The 18880-nt window shown below is 41.6% G+C and overlaps 1 protein-coding gene across 2 annotated transcripts in view; it reads left to right on the forward strand.

The window, feature by feature from the left end:
• The window catches only part of FRY (FRY microtubule binding protein), a gene marked incomplete at its 5' end in the record, with an annotated part of 329047 nt that overhangs the window by 101525 nt on the left and 208642 nt on the right, over positions 1-18880 (forward strand). The gene's annotated exons all lie outside the window — the stretch shown is intronic.

Raw genomic sequence — 18880 nt, forward strand, 5'->3', positions numbered from 1 at the left:
GGGTTATTATGGTACTGTCAATTAAGCATGCCAGCAGTCCAGTGTATGTTATTGATTAAACTTAGATTACATTAATATCGTTTAAAATGCATGACATTTATGTAACATCATCAGGGAACAAATGATCTCTGAGTAAATTTCTCCAAGTCGTGAAGCTTAACCCTTGAAGTATCAAAACATTTCAATTGAATAATTTTGAATAGAATTCTTTGTAAAGCATACTTTATTGTTCTCTATTGTATCTGTGCTATTGTATGCTATCATAGTTTAGCCATGTCTAAATGAATTCAGACCTTCAGCACATGTATTCATTATTAGAGATTCATCACATATGGCTACCTCTAGGGCTCTTGAAATGTTAAGGGCTCTCTCTTGTTATACTAAAATATCCTAAGGCTGCTATCCTTCCAAAGTTTTAGGTCTGCTTTTTGTCGTTGTTTTCTGATTTTTCTATCAGTATCAGCCATGAGCTGACAGCTGTTACTTACTCAACTGTTAGTGTGCCGTAGGAGCCTTCACCCATCCATGATCTGATGTTTTCAGTCTAACGTAAATTGAGGCAAGGTCAGGATGGTTAAAATGATGTGTACCGTAGGAGAAATAAGCTCTGAGTGGAGATGGGTGAGGTGAGGTGGGAATTCTTAGTAACAAAGACTCTGAGCTTTAATGGATGGACTTTGTGTCATCTGTTTTGACTCTAAAAGACACCTTCTGTTATTCATTAATTCAACTCTACTAGGCATCCAAAGATGAGAACAATGTGGTTTATGCCCTAAGGACGTTCCCCAGACTGTTAAGGGCCAGGGTACCACAGAAGCACGAACAAACCAGGGAGGGCATCAAAGGAGACTAGACTCTCTGGCCTTCAGCTGGGTTTGGGGTATGTGAAATTTTTGGATTAAAAAGTAGATTACTTGGGGGCTCCTCCCAAATGTATACAAAAACAAATACTCTAAGGTTACGATTGTTTAGAAGTTCCAATTCATAGTAAGGAAGGTAGTAGAATAAAAATAAGTGTAGTGACTCTGGAGTCTGACAATCCTGTATTTGAATGACCTTGAGCAATCTTATTTTTAATCCTTTTCATCAACTGTAAAATGGAGTTGGTAATGCCTACCTTATAAGGTTGCTGTGAGGACTGAATGAAGTAATGCATGAAAAGTACCTGGCAGAGTACCTGAATCCAGTTCCATGTCTCACTAACGTTAGTTCTTTTTTCTACCTCTTTCTCTCTTGCACTTGCCTTAAATGCTGTTTGGTAATTGGTATCTGTAAAAAGAGTGAAAAAATAAAATGATAGGTACTTTTTTTCTTATTTGTATGAGGCTCTTTTAAGTAACTTTTTTTAATTGAATGACAGTCACATCATTTGAAAGGTTGATCTAATAATAGCACTAGAGACTTGAAGCTGACGAAGTACAAATTTTCAGTTGAGTCTTGATTCCAATTTAGATCCAGAAAGAGGAAAATTGAAGCATTCTTATTACTCAAAATTCAGATACCTCCCTAGGCACACTTGTAATTGTTTTGGCCCCTTTTAGTAAAGCATAAACCAAATGCCACATGGGCACCTCAGTCAGCTCTTAAAAAAAGGCGTTATAAACCCTGGATGTGTAAGACACAGTGGTACCACGGGGGCGTCTTTGCTGGCGTTTAGCTTGCCTGAAAACACGTGGAGTGTTCATTTTGGTAATGTGGACATTTTTCTCCTCCCTGTGAAATGTTTCCGTTCATCAGTCCATTCCCCATACCATGCTGTTTTGTAATTCCGACCTATATTGCTAGAGCAAACCTTCAGTTACCCTGAGCAAATGAAAAATAGAAAATGACTTGGGTTTTGTGCTCTTCACAGCTGTGTTAGTGAAGAAATAGATTTTCACTGACCCTCCTAAAATTTTTCTGTCGGAAATAATGCCCATTGAAAGATCAGTTAGTTACACTTCTATTTCGTTTTTAAGTGACTTTGCATTTTCCTTCTCCATGTCGTTGGCCTAAACCTGTTTTCTTTTGAAGATAGAGCACTCAACGCTCACCAGTGTTGGCTCCTTCTTGGTGTTATAAATTAAGTTGTTAACAAGTGGATTTCGGCTGTGCCTTTTAAAATAATATAACTATAGATTTAAACCCAATCACTTTCCCTTACTCGTTACGTTAACAGATGTTCAGTGTTGCGTTTTCCTTAAGGGTGTATAGTTTCTCACTGACTCTTGGCTTCAAATAGGGCTTCTCTGCTGTTGGCTTTGTCTGTAAGAACTTAAGCTGTTTAAAGCTGTTCGCGCTTGTGGCCAAGAGATCCTGGTTCCCAAAGCAACGGTTTATCACCCACCGTGTGTTATCTTTGCTCTTGTATTTCTTTGGTCACAGGAACACTCTTGCAGCCCGGTGGGTCGGCTCCATGGGTCGTGCGTGGAATCGGAATGCGTGAACTGTTTGTGGTGAGCTGTGGAGGTCAGGCTCATGTTCCTGGAGTGCTCTAAGCAGCTTGACTAATCTGGCAGCATAGTATGTTCTTGCGGTTAAATATAGACATACAGGCACTTTGCTAGTTGTGGGTCACTGTCTTACTGTGCAGCTAAAAATTGTCCCATTGGTATGAACAGTGTTCCCTGGACGGAAGGCCTGTTTTAGTTTGTCTTCTACTGTAGGTCTTCAGTACCTGACTAAAAATACACCTTGGGCCAGAAATAAAAGAGCCCTACCTTGTGGCCGAGACACTTATGGTGGCAGAGAGCAGCAGGGTCATGGACTTGGTCATTCTGTTTTTCTGCTTTGGAACATAGTCTGTGTAACGGTTCCAGACTGTGAGTTCGGGTTCCTTTTCAGGCTCATGGAGATTACAACAGCTTGTTGGAGACGATCCTGTGTGATCAGCTTCATAAAAGGGCTTGGTAGGTATGAAAGGCTGTTAATTGTGCAGAGTGGGTAACTGGTTATTAAGCGCTGGGTGTAGGGCGGATTTTCCTAAAGGTTACCATGGATGGGGGTGGGAGGGGTACCTGCATCTCCATGCAGGGAATTACTTATAATGTCACTGTTCAGAGACAAGAATAATACCCTTTGGGGTTTCTGTTTGGGACTGCAGTGTTTCTGAGGTAAGATTGGGTCAGTTTTATACATGAGTCTGTGGAACAACAAAGCCATGATGTCATGGAATTTTTCTGTGCATTGAAGTTTCACTAAAAGGTTCGATATGACTATCTGTTCTATAAAATTGCTAATCTGTGAAAATTGCTAACATGTATTTGGAAAACAGTCAATACCATCACATTTAATATTACAGCAGAGGTAGGGTTTATGCTTAATTTCTTCTAAATACTGTTGTAAATATCCTTATTTGTTTTCTTTCAAACACTGAAATGGGCCTAAAGCAGTTTTTCCTTTGCTTTTGGCCTAGCCCCCTCCAACATTTAAAAAATGTTTTTTCTTTTTTATGAACTAAAAAACAGGATACCGTATGTTAACCAACATTAACTGGGTCCAAATTGCATGCTGCTGCTTTTTCTTTATCCAAGTAATAGCCTGGTTACATTAGCTCTAGCATAACCTTGTAAGCAATATTGTACAGGAGCTCCAAAAATTTCATGAGAGGTAACTTCCATGACACAGAGTTAATTACATGCATCTTGGATATCCACCATTTAACTTTCTATTTACTGAAGGTGGAGGAAAAGTTCATTTGTAAATGGTAAAGGCACAACAAACTGCTCTAATAGAGAAGAAACATTTTGTTTATTAATGATTTGGGAGATTGAATTACTGGTTAATTATTGTGCACTATCTCTAATGAGACTATTAGATATTTACATATAATACCATTCTGTTTCTAGGAATAAAATCTCTATTAGTCATTAATTTACCCCTTATGGTTTATAAAAGTGGAGTGTATGTTAGGAAACTTTTTCCTCTCAAGAGATTTTTTTTTCATGTATAACAAGCATACAAGTTAAAAGACAAAACATATGGATGCATTTGGAAAAAATGCTGCATTGTAATAGGACTTGTGTGAAATGCCTAATACTTTTGTTGTTTGATGTCTCTTGGAAATGTTACCGATCCCTTGCTGTGTTACCACTGGACAGACCACTCCCATGCTCTGCTAGCCATCTCAACTTCTCTTTAACTCATTGTCTTTCTTGCTCACAATATATAAACTTAACTGCTAAGAGATCAGTAACAACTAATATGTTTTCTGTGAATTGGTAGATTTATCATTGCCTTAGATGATAACCTTGTGGTAGGCATGTGTCAAGTGAATTTTACAGTCATTGTACAGTTCCGTAACTACTTAAGAATTTAATAAAACCTAAAATATTTTTTATTAAATGAGTTGACATCTAAATAAATAAGCACATATGAACCAGGAATTTAATAAATATTTTGATCTTGACAAAATAAAAAACTAACCAGACTATAAAGGATTTCAGTTATTCCGTTAGTTCATGGACAAATTATAGAGTTTCTATTGTATACCCTGCACTGGAAGTCCTTCTCTCACTCCAGATGTTGCAAGCATATCTTGTGTTATCATATGTATTAATAATGTATGTGCATAACATCTATATTATACATATGTATAGGTAGATTATTGCATACATATATATGTGTATATATTTTATAGTAGAATGCGTATTGTAATGTATATTATACTTTTGTGTATGTATTTTTTTTGCACAGTAACATGCTTTATTTATTTATTTATGTATTTAATTGGGGTATAGTTGTTTTACAATGCTGTGTTAGTTCCTACTGTACAGCAAAGTGATGTAGAGTTCCCTGTGCTATATAGCAGGTTCTCATTAGTTATCTATTCCATACATATTAGTGTATGTATGTCAATCCCAGTCTCCCGATTCATCCCACCCCCTGTATGTATATTGTTTTATGATATATATTATATTAACAAAGACATACGTAGGATCGGACTCCTTTTCAAGTCCCCTCACCTCCCGCCCTGCATCATGTAGTCTCCAAGGGTATCCTGAAGGGAACAGCTAAAACTTTGGTTCGTGACCTTTAATGTCAAGAAAGGGCAGTGCCTGGCCCTGCTTTCTGGTGGCCGTCCCCGCACATCCAGCCTGCCCTATCTTCATTGTCACTTCAGGTTGGGTCCCTGTGTCACGCGCCCACTCATGCAGCTGCAGAAACTTCTGTTCTCTTCCCCTTGATTCTGGCTTAAATATGGTTCTAATAAAGTAGTTCAAGAAGCTGGGTCTGTCCTTTTGGGTGGACCTGAGGCTACCGCCTAGACAGCAGCCTACAAACGACTGCTGTTCCTGCAGCCTCTAGAGCCTTCTTGGCCATGCCCCACAGTGGGAAACACATTTTGCGTTATGACCCAGAGCGCACACACACATACGTATCTGTGGGCACAGACAGAGACTGGAAACAAAAGTATCATGAAACAGGGCTTCGCCTCACTATGCAGGGTGTCATCGCTCTGCTGTTTTTTCTTCTACACTTTTCTATTTCATTGCAGTCATGCTGGTCAGCACCCACTCGGTTGGTTTCATGATTGAGTAACAGGTCCCAACCTGCACTTGACAAGCTCTGCTGTAAAGATTGCATAAGCCAGGCCTCCTCAACACACCATTAGTCAACTTCTCCACCGAAATGACGTGCTGTCGTCCTTGATATAACATCCTCCTCCTGGGCATCTTGGTGCTTTATTTGTCAGTGTCCTGTTAGGTGGCAGAAGGAGCTCTCCCAGTAGACTTGATGTGAGTCTTGGGTTGAATATCAAGGTGCTAGGCTGGAGACAGTTCATGACCTTATATACCTTAATGCTTCCTTCCTTCTTAATGCAAGAACTATTTACTGAGTACTGGCTATTAAGCTGGAAAGTGAGGATACAAGAGGACTTACACAAATTCTTTGCCCTTGTTGTACTTAAGTGTAGTAGAGGAGACAGATAGAAAGCAAGTACAAAATATATCACTGAATATCAAGAGGTGGCCGGCACTCTGCAGGAGGGCAAAGCTGGGTAAAGGGGATGGAGGCTGTCAGTGAGAGGAGGTGCCAAGGAGTGTCTGGCCAGAAGAGCCTCTAATAAAACCAGAAGGAAGCGAGCAAGTGAGCCACCATGAGGCATCCTTTCCCCCCACTTTGCTCTCATTCTCTTCTGCCTTGAAGGCTTCTCTGACTGTATCTATCATCAGTAATTTCTAAGTCTCAGTGTCAGTGTCACCACCCCAGACGGTCCTGCCCTGACCCCCTAGTCACAGATATGTCCACCCTGTCTGTCTTGTAGGATTTTTTATCATTGGAGTATAGTTGATTTACAGTGTTTCAGGTATACAGCAAAATGATTCCGTTGTATATATGTATGTTCTTTTTCAGTCTTTTCCATTATAGGTTATTACAAGATATTGACTCTAGTTCCCTTTGCTATACAGTAGGTCCTTGTTGTTTATCTATTTTATGTACAGTAGTGTGTATCCGTTAATCCCAAGTTTGTAATTTATCCCTCCCCTGCCCCGCTTTCTCCTTTGGTAACCATAAGCTTGTTTTCTATGTCTCTGAGTTCCCCCTTTTTCTCTCTTCAGCCCTCATAGCACTTCGATTTGTGATTCTCTTTCTGGGTGTGTTTATTATGTAATGCCCATCTCCCCCTCATACCCCACGTACCATCAGCTGTATGAGGACAGGAGTCGCACCTGCCTTCCCCCACTGCAGCTGGCACACTGCTTGGAGCAGAGCGGGCTTTTAGTAGATAGTTGATGACCGAATCAATGAACAAATTAATGAATGCTCTCCTAAATTCATGTGCTCGTCCATTGGCTCATCAACCTGACACTGTCTTGTGGCACCTTGTGACTGAATGTACTAAATTTTTAAAATCTTTCAAATTGTCACTTTAAATTTATCTTTGTATTCTCCACTGAACTTTGCAGAGCACCTTATCCATATTAAGGACTCATTTGTAGCAAATTGATTAACTGATCGCATTCATAGTATTTTCAGACAAAAATATTTCTGAAATATCATAACTATGAAAAAGGACACCTAGGGGAATGACATCCCACCTGTATTCACCCTTGCTGTGTGTTGTAAGTGTAAGTGCTCCAAGATACACACCATTCGGTCCAACACAGTTAATGTGAAAGGATGTAGCTGGACTTGAAATCTTAGTGAACATTCTAACTTACGTGATCAAACCTAGATTATAGATGGTGTTCAGTTTTCTTATATAATAATTTATTTTTTGAATTGAGGTTCTAAGATAGCATTCCTTCATTATTGCCCGCTATAAGGCAATAATGGAAACTTTTTACAAATGAGCCTTATCTTTTAAAAATGTTCTATTATGAAAAATTTTCAAACAAACACAAAAGGAGAAAGAATAGTACATTATACAACACATCTCCATCACTCAGATTTAAGTTATCAAGATTTAATCATGTTTACTTCATGTACACCGTCTTTCTCTTAAGTATTTTGAATCAGATATGGGCATCATTTCATTGAATTCTATATAATCAGTATACAGTCTAGAAAATATAGGTATTTTCTAACCTACCCACAATGCCGTTATCATTCCTAACAAAGTTAACCATGATTCTTTGATATTACCTAATATCCAGTTCATATTCAAATTGCTTTGATTGTCATTTTTTAAAATGTCTTCCAGCAGTTGGTTTGCTCAAGTCACGATTCAAAGAAGGTCTGCTCTGTCTCCTAAGTCTCCTTTAATCATACTATTTTCATCTCTTCCATTGATTGGTAGACATTAGTGCACTTTTCTTATAAAATGGACCCAATTCTGGATTATTTCTTTTGCTTCCTTAGGGTGACATTTAACTTGTTCCTACATCCCCATTGTTTCTTGTAAATGGATATTAACTCTGCTGTTTTGAAAACTTGATGAGGAAGGACATAGGGCAAGATACAATTCCCTCTCTGCCCTGCTGCTCTGTTCTAGTGTTAGGAGACTGGGAACCCCTTTGCTATTCCCAGGAATACCTAGCCAACAGTTTTCAGTGCTTGGGGGGACAAGAACTCCTGCCACGGGGGCGGGGGGGGGGATTTTGAGAAAGCTTCTAGAGTCAGTATTCTAAAAAAGTTTCTCCAACGCCTTAACCATTATAGCATCTCACCAGGGAAACATATCTTGCATGACTTTCTTATTGGAAAATCGTGATGTGACAGGATTTCAGATCATCTCTGTAAGATGTAGGACCTTCCTTTCTGCTCTGATGGGCCCCATACAGGTTCCCACCTTCATTGTTTTTCTCAGAGTTGGTACAGTGGTCTTTAATTTGTGTTGTCCCTCAAACAGCCCTTTTTTTTAGCCCATCCCACACAACGATATCGATCAGCATTCCTCCCAGAAACCGGCTAGCTCCAAATAGAATCCAAACTCGTTGACTTGTCATCCAAGACCTTAATTCTAATAATAAGAATTAAAAACCTACATTTTTTTCAAGAGTCAAAGGTTTTTATTAGGATGATGAAAAAACTGTAAAGTACTGAATACTTTTAAATGATATAAAAAGTGGGTAAGGCACTGAATATTTAATTATTGACATGATATAATGGCAAAGGAGAAAGACTAGAGAAGAGGAAGTTGTCATTTGGATAGAAAATTCCCCTTATTGCCTCCTCATTAAAAAAGTATGCACAGGGGCTTCCCTGGTGGCACAGTGGTTAAGAATCTGCCTGCCAATGCAGGGGACATGGGTTCGAGCCCTGGGCCGGGAAGATCCCACGTGCCGCAGAGCAACTAAGCCCGTGCGCCACAACTACTGAGCCTGCGCTCTAGAGCCCGCGAGCCACAACTACTGAAGCCTGTGTGCCTGGAGCCCGTTCCCTGCAACAAGAGAAGCCACCGCAATGAGAAGCCCGTGCACCGCAATGAAGAGTAGCCCCCGCTCGCCGCAACTAGAGAAAGCCTGCACACAGCAATGAAGACCCAACGCAGCCAAAAATAATAAATAAATTTTAAAAAATTATGCACAGGAGGAGGTCAAGATGGTGGAGTGGGAGGTCGAGGAACTCACCTCCCTCAGTGATCTCATCAACAGTACGTCTACATGTGGCACAGCTCCCGCTGCAAACCAACTGGAGACTTGGAGAAAGACAAAAACCTACATTTTTATAGGACTTAGGAGTTTAAGTTTTTCATATATATACTTGTTCAGTGATTTCATTCACCCAAAGGCTGTGTACTGTGGAATCAGATGGGTGTAGGTCCATTAAGTAAGCACAATTGTTTAATTATGCCAGGCATTGTACTCAGTGCTTGAGATAAAGACAAGATGTGGTCCTGTTCTTGAGAATTTCTCAGTTCCTTGGTGAAGACAGAGTCTGTGCATGTGTGCTGTGATGGGGATGCGTGGTGGGCGGGTGAGGGAGGACAGGACAAGGAGAGACCCTCAGCAGATGCCTCCAGGCACCTGCCATGCTGAGCCCTCGCCTGGGTTGTGCCTTTCTCATCTCTACCTGTCAGAGTCCTACCTGTCCTTTAAGCCTTGGGTCAGATGCCATCTATTCCACAAAGTCTGGCGAATCGGTGGCCTGGAACAGAGTTGATGCCTCTGTCCTTCTGCGTCTACTACAGGGTTTTGTGAAAGGCAGACTCTCAGCACCTAATGTTTTTGAAAAAATGTTGACACGAGTCCTGAATTTACAGCTCGGCATGAAGCCAGGTTTCCTCTTATGTCTACCTGGAGTGTAGGGAGTTGCCAGTCTCAGAAAGGTGGGTGGGAACCAGAGCAGAAATGGAGGTAGAACTGGAAGGGTCAGGAGTATTTGTCAAGGTTTCCTCTAGAGAGAAGACAGACAATGGAATCTCACTGGTTTATATTAATTCCAGGGAAGGCAAGTGTTGATTACTAAGTGTTTGAATAAGTGATGTTTTATGCGGCGTCAGTGCATTTTTGTTTATTTGTTTGTTTTTGCGGTACGTAGGCCTCTCACTGTTGTGGCCTCTCCCGTTGCGGAGCGCAGGCTCAGCGGCCATGGCTCACGGGCCCAGCCGCTCCGCGGCATGTGGGATCTTCCCGGACCGGGGCACAAACCCGTGTCCCCTGCATCGGCAGGCGGACTCTCAACCACTGCGCCACCAGGGAAGCCCGTCAGTGAATATTTTTATACAGTCATAGAATACTGGAGCTAGAAAGGACAACGAGGCCTGGCCTCTTTAAGAAGGACAGGTAAGGAGAGCAAAGACCAGTTGCTGCAGGTTCCTCTCCCAGGGACACACACAGCTGTGCTGGGACTCAGACCTTGGACTCTCCATTCAGTGCTCTTCCTCTGTTTTGCCTACAAAGCATTAACTTAGTTGGAGTTCATGAAGCATATCAGTTTTGCTATAGGCAAAAGGAATGAAAAACACTTCTAAGAAACACAATGTAGAGACAAAATGAAAAAAATAGTAATGATAATAAAAACTTGCATTTTCAAAAAAAACAATAACAAAAACACTTCTATCAACTGGATTAATTGGTCCCCTTTGCTTTCCTCAGAGATCTCAGTATATGGTCCCCAGGCCAGCAGCATTGGCATAACCTGGGAACTGGTTAGAAATGCAAATTATCGAGCCCCACCCCAGAGCCCCTGAATCAGGTAGGGCCCAGCCTTCCAGGAGAATCTGATGTGCAGAGTTTCTGAGCACCCCTGATTCACATCAAAAGGTAGCAAATCTTTTTCAAAGCTAACATAAAAGAATGCAAGGCCTTGTCCAATGTATCATAGATTTTAAATTAAGGAATTTCAAATTAATGAGACTTTACTGCATAAAATGAGCCATAAGAGGAAGACAGTAGAAAGGAGAAAATACAAGAAAGAGGAGAGGATGGCCAGTGAGGGCCACATGAATGAGAACCACTTGTCAGTTCTGTTCGGGAGAAGACAGAAGTTGAAATTGAGGATTATCCCGCCTCTAGCAGGTTATTCTATCTCCTTTTGGTGAGAATGGACCTTGAAATGTCAATGTAACCTCATCTTCCTTTGCTCACAGATCTTGGCAAACATTCTCTTAGGCTCTGATGACAGTACTTACTTGGAAGATCAGGGGAAAGTCCATGTAATTGCATCTTAGCAGATGACAGACATTTATAAAGGAAATCACTCAAGTGTTACTGTCATTTCTCTAAGATAAAATACTGGAAGGTAAAGGAAGAGAGAAAGAAAACAGGGCAGTGACTTGATGCTTACTGTCTCTTTACTGAACTTTTTCACTCTCTCCAAGGTGTTCAGTCTTTGGGAGACCAAAGACGAAAACGGTTTTGAGAGGCAGCAGATTGAAGTAAACACAGAGAACTGTGCCTTCAAGTTCACTTGCTTCCTCTTAGGATAACAACCAGTTAAAGGTTATATCATCAGGAAAGAATAGTCTCTAGACCTTTCTAAGGTGTGTCATTAATCAGATTTCATGTATTTATATGGGTCCTCAATTCTTTTTTCTTTTAAGATTTTTTTTGATGTGGACTATTTTTTATAGTCTTTATTGAATTTGTTACCATATTGCTTCTGTTTTATGTTTTGGTTTTTTGGCCGTGAGGCACGTGACATCTTAGCTTCCCGACCAGGGATCAAACTCACACCCCCTGCGTGGGAAGGCGAAGTCTTAGCCACTGGGTCGCCAGGGAATTCTTGATTCTTTTTTGTACCCCTAGCCTTTCTTAGCCTCCTCTAATGCCTAAAAGATGCATTCAAGGTGAAGAAGACGTACGACGTGGCATGGGACCCATGTCTGGAGGTTGTATGAGTCTTTCTAGAAAATAACCATCTATACTAATCCACAGGAAGCCTCATTCTCCAAATTACAGCATTTATATTTTATCTTGTCGTGCCTTGAAGTCCCCAAACTACTTTACGCCAGGGGGAAAAGCCTTGTGGGTGGGTAAAGGGACTTATATTATTTAGTCTTCATCGCAAGCAACTGCTGTGTTTTAAGACAGGGTGATACGGGAAGCTTACAAGACATGCTGTCAGGTAAACATGGGTTCAGATCCTGAGTCAACCGCTCTGTGACCTTGGGCAGATCGTGTAACCTCTTTGAACCTACATGGTCTTATCTGTAAAAGGGAGATTGTTTGACCTTCTAGGATTATTTTTGAGGATTAAAGATATTAATTGTCCTAGAGATATCTTGTGAACCCTGAAAGTTGAAGGAACACAATTTGAGAATTATAGAATTGAGAGCTAAATAGTGTAAGAGAAAACAGGAATGTATTTAATCAAGAAAAATGGGAGGAACATTTCACATTATTAGAACTTTACGGAAATTAAGCAGAACTTAACATGTCATTGAATATATTTCTCTTCCAAGGCAAAAATTATTTCTGAGTATTTTTGCCTAGTAGTCTTTTATTGACCTACTTTGAAATATATACTATTATTTAGGAATCTTCTATCCCTTAAATATTTTTCTGTTGCTCAAGCTAATTGTTTCTTCTTATCCCAATATCTTTCACTTCTCCTTTTTATTTATTTATTTTTGGCTGCATTGGGTCTTCGTTGCTGTGTGCAGGCTTTTTCTAGTTGCGGCAAGTGGGGGGCTACTCTTTGTTGTGGTGCGCGGGCTTCTCATTGCAGTGGCTTCTCTTGTTGCAGAACACAGGGTCTAGGCACACGGGCTTCAGTAGTTGTGGCACACGGGCTCAGCAGTTGTGACTCGCGGGTTCTAGAGCGCAGGCTCAGTAGTTGTGGCGCATGGGCTTAGTTGCTCCGTGGCATGTGGGATCTTCCCAGCCCAGGGCTTGAACCCATGTTCCCTGCATTGGCAAGCGGATTCTTAACCACTGTGCCACCAGGGAAGCCCTCCACTTCTTAATAATACTCTTCAGAGGAAAATAAATCATCTGATCATAGTTGGAGGGTTTTTTCTTTTTGTCCTAATTTACTTTCCATGACCTTCAGGGTTTCTGGTCATTTTGAGTACTTGCAGTCCCTTTAAAATGCCATTTCTTAAGCACCCTCATAAATGCATTAGTGGACAATTTATTATTGGTCTATACACAGTGTGACACGTTCTCACAGTAGCTGCGTCATCCTTGGTTTATGTTTTATGAATGTTCCTGTAATCCCAGTAAACAAAATAAGTCTTACAGGAAAGGAGGGATTGAGGGGGGGGGGACGTATGGCCCTAAAGAAGGACCCAGTTCTTGGTTACAAAAGGGGTTTGCTCTCCAAACCTCTAAAATGAGCGAGGCACCGAGAACTGGCAGAAAGAATAATGTATACCCAACTGTGGACAAAGAAATCTAATCAGTTTACTCCTATTTTGAAAGATAAGGTGACTTAGATCTCTAGAAAGTAAAGTTGTTTAAATAGACCTTCATTTCTAGGAGGAGTACCTACTTTGAACAGTTACTACATACTATCTCAGGATACTTAAAAAAAAAAAAAGTAAACCATTTTCTTTTTCAAATGCTCACGGTGTGGTTCCAGTAATGGAAACATCAGAAGAAGCATTGAGTGTTTTGAAAAGCTGGGTCTTTGCTTGTCTGTCTTTGTAAGCTGCTGAAGAGCTGGCAGAGATGCCCCCTTTTCTGAGTCCTGTACTTTGTGAAGGAGGTGAAGAAGCCGTGTGTCTGGTCAGCATTTTGATTCATGCCCTTCACAGGCTGGTTAAAATTCTCATTTCCAATCCAACTGACACAGATACACGCAGGCCACAGGGATGGATCAGAAAAGCAGACCCTGCCTGAGGCAAGCGCTCTGGGTTTTCTGGACACCAAGAATGCACGTGTCTTTCGTCCCTCTCCACAACAGTTGTAGACTGTAACGTCTAAGCACCTTTGGGCAGATAGACAAGAGCAGGTTCCTCTATTTGCTCACTCAATTTAATTTTCCCTTCGTCTTTTAGAACATATTGCAATCTAACACACTTTGTGTGTGTGTGTGTGTGTGTGTGTGTGTGTGTATACACACACATGAAATTGCTGATTATATGACCCTGCCTCAGTAAACTGTAAACTCCATGAGGGCAGGACCCATCTGTTCACAGCTATCTTCCCAGTGCCTAGAACAGAGCCTGAAGCCTCAGCCCTCGTTCGTTAAATATTGGTTGAAGTGAATGGGTGAAAGCATGAATGGATGGTAGGCTATAACGAGCGATGGTATTAACGTGTCTGAAAACCTAACTGAGAAAAACAGTTGCTCTCCTGTAACACAGATCGCCACTTCTAGCCTCTGGGGCACTTACACAGGGAAACTCGTTACAGCCTTTCCTTTCCTTAGTGTCGCAATAAAAATGTAGCTGCACCGTGCGTTTTGGAGCTGTTTGTGCTGGTGTTGCAGTTAGGAGGTTAGGAATTCGTGGAAATGTGGGTAACTCAGGGAAATTATACTGAAGACCGTAGCCAGCTAAGAGCAGTCAGGCTAAAAATTAAGGTATTAGTTGATGAAATTAGGGGAAAAAAGAGTCACCCTCAAAAGATCATCACTTGCGGTCAGAAATAGATCTAATAAAGAGGTAACGAATGGGCCGCAAAAGCCTAAAACAGACTTCTAACAGATTAAGGAATGGAGCCTGCTGGATAGAAGAAGTAGACACCTAGTAAAAGGGGGAAAACACCTCCTGAAACCATCCAGCAGAACCAACTGAAACAGAATTTAGCATGAAAGTAATAAAATAGCATCAACAAAACCCATTTAAGACCAAAGAAGAATTAGAACATGTTTCCTCCGAGATTAAAATGTAAATGGGAAAATATAAGCAAAGCAAATTTCCAAAGATTCAAGAGTTAGAGGCCTGATTAATATCTGAAAGTGATGCTCTTCTCTTCAACCCCGCCTCAGCTCCCCACCCGCCCCTAGGAACACGGGTTTCAGTGACTTTCTAGGGACATTGAGCTGTTGTGTGAAAATAGGAAGATGAGATGAAGAAAAGGAGAGGGGATGAAGGCAGATGGAGTTGAAGCTTAAAAATCCATCACATACGAGAAATTTAAATGAGAAAAGTGTTTACTCCAAGTTAAATTGTTCCTTCGACTTGTCTTTAGGTGGGGAAGAGGAGATGATGGCCTGTCAGGACCCTTTTATCCTGAGGGATCCGTATTTCCAGAGGTCCCATGTTAAGAGGATGTTGACCATCCAGAGCAGCTGGGTGGACTGAGGGCAGGGCCTAGACCCAGCCAGTGGAGGAGAGGGTAGTGACCGGACCATAGAGTGTAGACGGGCTTCTTGCCTGGCTGGATAGAAAGCAGGGAAAGCAGTGGAGGGGAATAGACTCAAACTGCAGGGTCGTCCCTCAGTGCCCACGGGGGATCGCTTCCAGGAGCCCTGCAGATTCCAAAACCTGTGGATGCTCAAGTCCCTTATATAAAATGGTGTAGTATTTACATATAACCCACGCACATCCTCCCGTATATTTTGGTTCATCTCTAGATTACTTATGATACCTAATACAATGTAAATGCTATGTAAGTAGTTGTAAGTACAGTCAATGTAAATACTGTGTAAATAGTCGCCAGCCCGTGGCAAATTCAAGTCTTGCTTTTTGGAACTTTCTGGATTTTTTTTTTTTTAAATCATTTTCCATCCAGGGTTGGTTGAATCCACAAATGCGGAAGCAGAGGAGACAGAGGACAGACTGTAACCGCCTGCATTTGCAGAGCTGGAAAAGGGGGCCTTAGTGTGGCAATTACCGAGTTGGTGGTTGGTGTATATGTTTCGATGAAAAAGAAGTTTTAGTTAAAAATCAGACCTATGAAGAAATAGATGTAATTTTTGAGAGCAAAGTTGACCCCTTAATGTACCAAAACGTTTTTAGTGTTTTCCTTTTGAAATGGAAACCTTTCGCAAATTTATATCATTCTTTTTCCTCACCTTCTCAATTACAGGACTAGATGTTGAACTTATTCTAACCCTTCCACGGGACTCAGGGTTATCGTCGTGAACGCTAATCATGACAGCCTGCAGAATGGAGATATCCCTGCCCCCAGTGTCCTATTCTGTGGCCCTGTACTAACTGGCTTCGGGCAACTGCATTTTCAAGTTCTGGTGACTTTTGAGAGTTGTGCCTTTGTTTCTTCTGCTGCTGTTAGTGCATCTACCCATAGATGTTGTACCTTTCCCTTATAATTTTCTGTTTCCAGACTATTATGAACTTAGAAACGAGACAGTTGATCTTAGTTATGTGTAGATTAAGGGCAAGCAAGTGCTGAGGGAGGAGATAACGATTTTTTTCCAGTGGTAGTGATCTAATGTTTAGTGTGAACTATGACTAAATTTCGAGTACCAGGAACATGTATTTTCTGCTTCTCAACTATATTTGGTAACAATCTATAATTTGAGTCACTGAAAGGTGCCGTGAAAATTATCCTAACAAAAAGCTAGAATTTGTTATGAATTATGGTGGGAATGAAGAGGGCTTTCTAAAACTTGGGAGCGGGTCTGGTTCAAGGACACTTACCCATTAACTCTCACGGCATCTCCATCTGCCCAGCTGGTCTGTTTGCAGCCAGAATGATGGGCACCCTCTCCCTGAGTCGCTTTCAGCTCTGACACAGGGCTCCGCTGGGCTTGTATAGTTCCAGCTCGCTAAGGCTGTGCACACAGACTTTTGTGCTCACGAGGATGTCTGGGCTTTGAGGTATTGGCAGATACATTTTTTATGATAGCAGTGAATTGGTACTTTGGCCTTTTAAATGGAAGAGTTGTCTGGGAGACATTCTGATACCTGCATTTCAGCTCTTCTGGTTGAAGATGCAGCTTTGCAGGAGGACTGCTACAGGTCGCTGTTAGGAAAATTCTCTCACTATAGTTAGGACTTTTAAGCCCCAGAGCCTTATAATGATGGATCTGGTCTTGCAGTTGTATCCCATCAACCTGACTATTGCTGTCTTCTAGAAGTGGATTAAGTCCTGTGGAAAACTAAGGGGAATAAAAAGTCCTCCACTTAGACTTCCTCGGTTTCTGTTTCAGTCTCAGTCCTGTGGCACAGTGCCCTTGATACATTAGAAAGGTATCTCGTGGAGATCCCACGTCCTTCTGTAGGTTGGACCTGGGAGGCTTCCTACTTCCACCAGGTTCTTGCACTTAGGGTGGGAGGTAAGGCAGAGGAATGGACTTCATTTGCATCACCTGATTTTGAATATGCCCTTTAGAATTAATAGTACCTTTCAGTAAGCTGCAAGGAGTGCCGTTTACTAATGACTCTTCACTGCAAATGTTTCACCCTGTTCCTTTCAAACTGTGACCACTGATTCTTCTCATAGTCTTCCCTCCTTACGAATCACATCAAGACATACAGAAATAAAGTTAGATGTCATTTATTTATTTAAAGAGATTTATTATTACCTGTGCGAAGAACTCTGTATTAGATCTGGGAGGCTACAGTCTTGTGCGGAGACACAGAAAAGTATGTGGTTCAGTTACAGAGCCAACCCTCAGCAGAACTGCGTGACTAATTGATAATGACTTCACTTGTCAGCCATCTCTGGAGCCTTCCTTAGGTCATGCAGGATGTACAAGGCCAAAGCGCGAGAGTTAAACGTTTAAACCTTGTCAAACAGACTGACCAGTGAGGATGGGCCTGGTGGAATAGGTTTCATGGAGATGAGAGTAAGAGTGGTTCTGAAAGGACAGGAGGATTAGATGAGCAGAGAAGAGTGGAAAGCAGCAGCGGAGGGCCAGCAGGAAGGCGCAGGTGAGAACGGTGCACACCTGGGCCAGCGGGGCCATCAGCACGACTTGGGTGCATTCAGTACCAGGCCATGTGTTTGAAGCAGGATGAGGAGAATCGAGAGCCGTTGAACATTTTGAGCAGAGACGTGTTCGAATTAAGCTGAAGGAAGACTCGTTTGGTATGTGAAATGAGTGGAATTAAGCCAGCAGTGGGGCTGCTGTAATAATCTAGCCGTAGGTTTCCAAAGGCCTAGACTAGGATGGAGCTAGTGAGAATGGAGAAATGAGAAAATGGAATCGTATACAACCGATTTTATTTTATTTTTATAACTTGAGAGGCCATATTCTTAAAGTTTAGTGGTAGTTGAGATATGGGAAGACCCTCCAGATGTAAGGGAGTCCCCAACTGTATGGCAGGTTAAATGAAGTGGAGAGGAGGGGATGTTAGGAAAGAGTAAGAAAGATGACAGAGAATCTACACGACGTGAGAACACGCTGGTAATTCCATAAAATTAATACAATTAATAAAATTTTTGCCTGGCTTCCTCAGAATTTAGCTTGAGATAGAAAGAAGTTTAAGAGAAGGCTTGAATTTATTTGTAGTTTTGAGAAAAGTGTGTTCAGCTTTCATGGAGAACTTTTTCCCTCCTTTATTATCGATGACATACCCCCATTCTCTTGACAGCCAAACCAATGTCCAAACTGGACAGTGGAGGGCAGGGCCTAGACCCAGCCAGTGGAGGAGAGGGTAGTGGCCGGACTGTAGAGTGTAGACGGGCTTGCTAGCCCGGCTGGATAGAAAGCAGGGAAAGCAGTGGAGAGGAATAGACTCAAACTGTAGGGTGCCCTCAGTGCCCACGGGGGATTGCTTCCAGGAGCCCTGCAGATTCCAAAATCCATGGGTGCTCAAGTCCCTTATATAAAATGGTGTAGTATTTACGTATAACCCATGCACATCCTCCCGTATGTTTTAGTTCATCTCTAGATTACTTATAATACCTAATACAATGTAAATGCTATGTAAGTAGTTGTAAGTACAATCAATGTAAATACTGTGTAAATAGTCGCCAGCCCGTGGCAAATTCAAGTCTTGCTTTTTGTTTTTCTTCACTCCTCTCCTTAATCTCTGTATCCAGTCACCCAAACTATCTAGTTTTCCTTCTCAAAGTCTACTTTATCATCGTCCTCTCCTCAGCATACCTAATGCCTGTCACCTAAGCTCACCTACTCTCATATTTCTTTCATTGAATATTGTTAACTGACCATCTTACAGGTACTTAGGTGGAAGGGGCTAGTCCTTGTTAGA

The sequence above is a fragment of the Leucopleurus acutus genome (assembly GCF_964270905.1).
Source record: "Leucopleurus acutus genome assembly, chromosome: 18".
Lineage (NCBI taxonomy): Eukaryota > Metazoa > Chordata > Mammalia > Artiodactyla > Delphinidae > Leucopleurus > Leucopleurus acutus.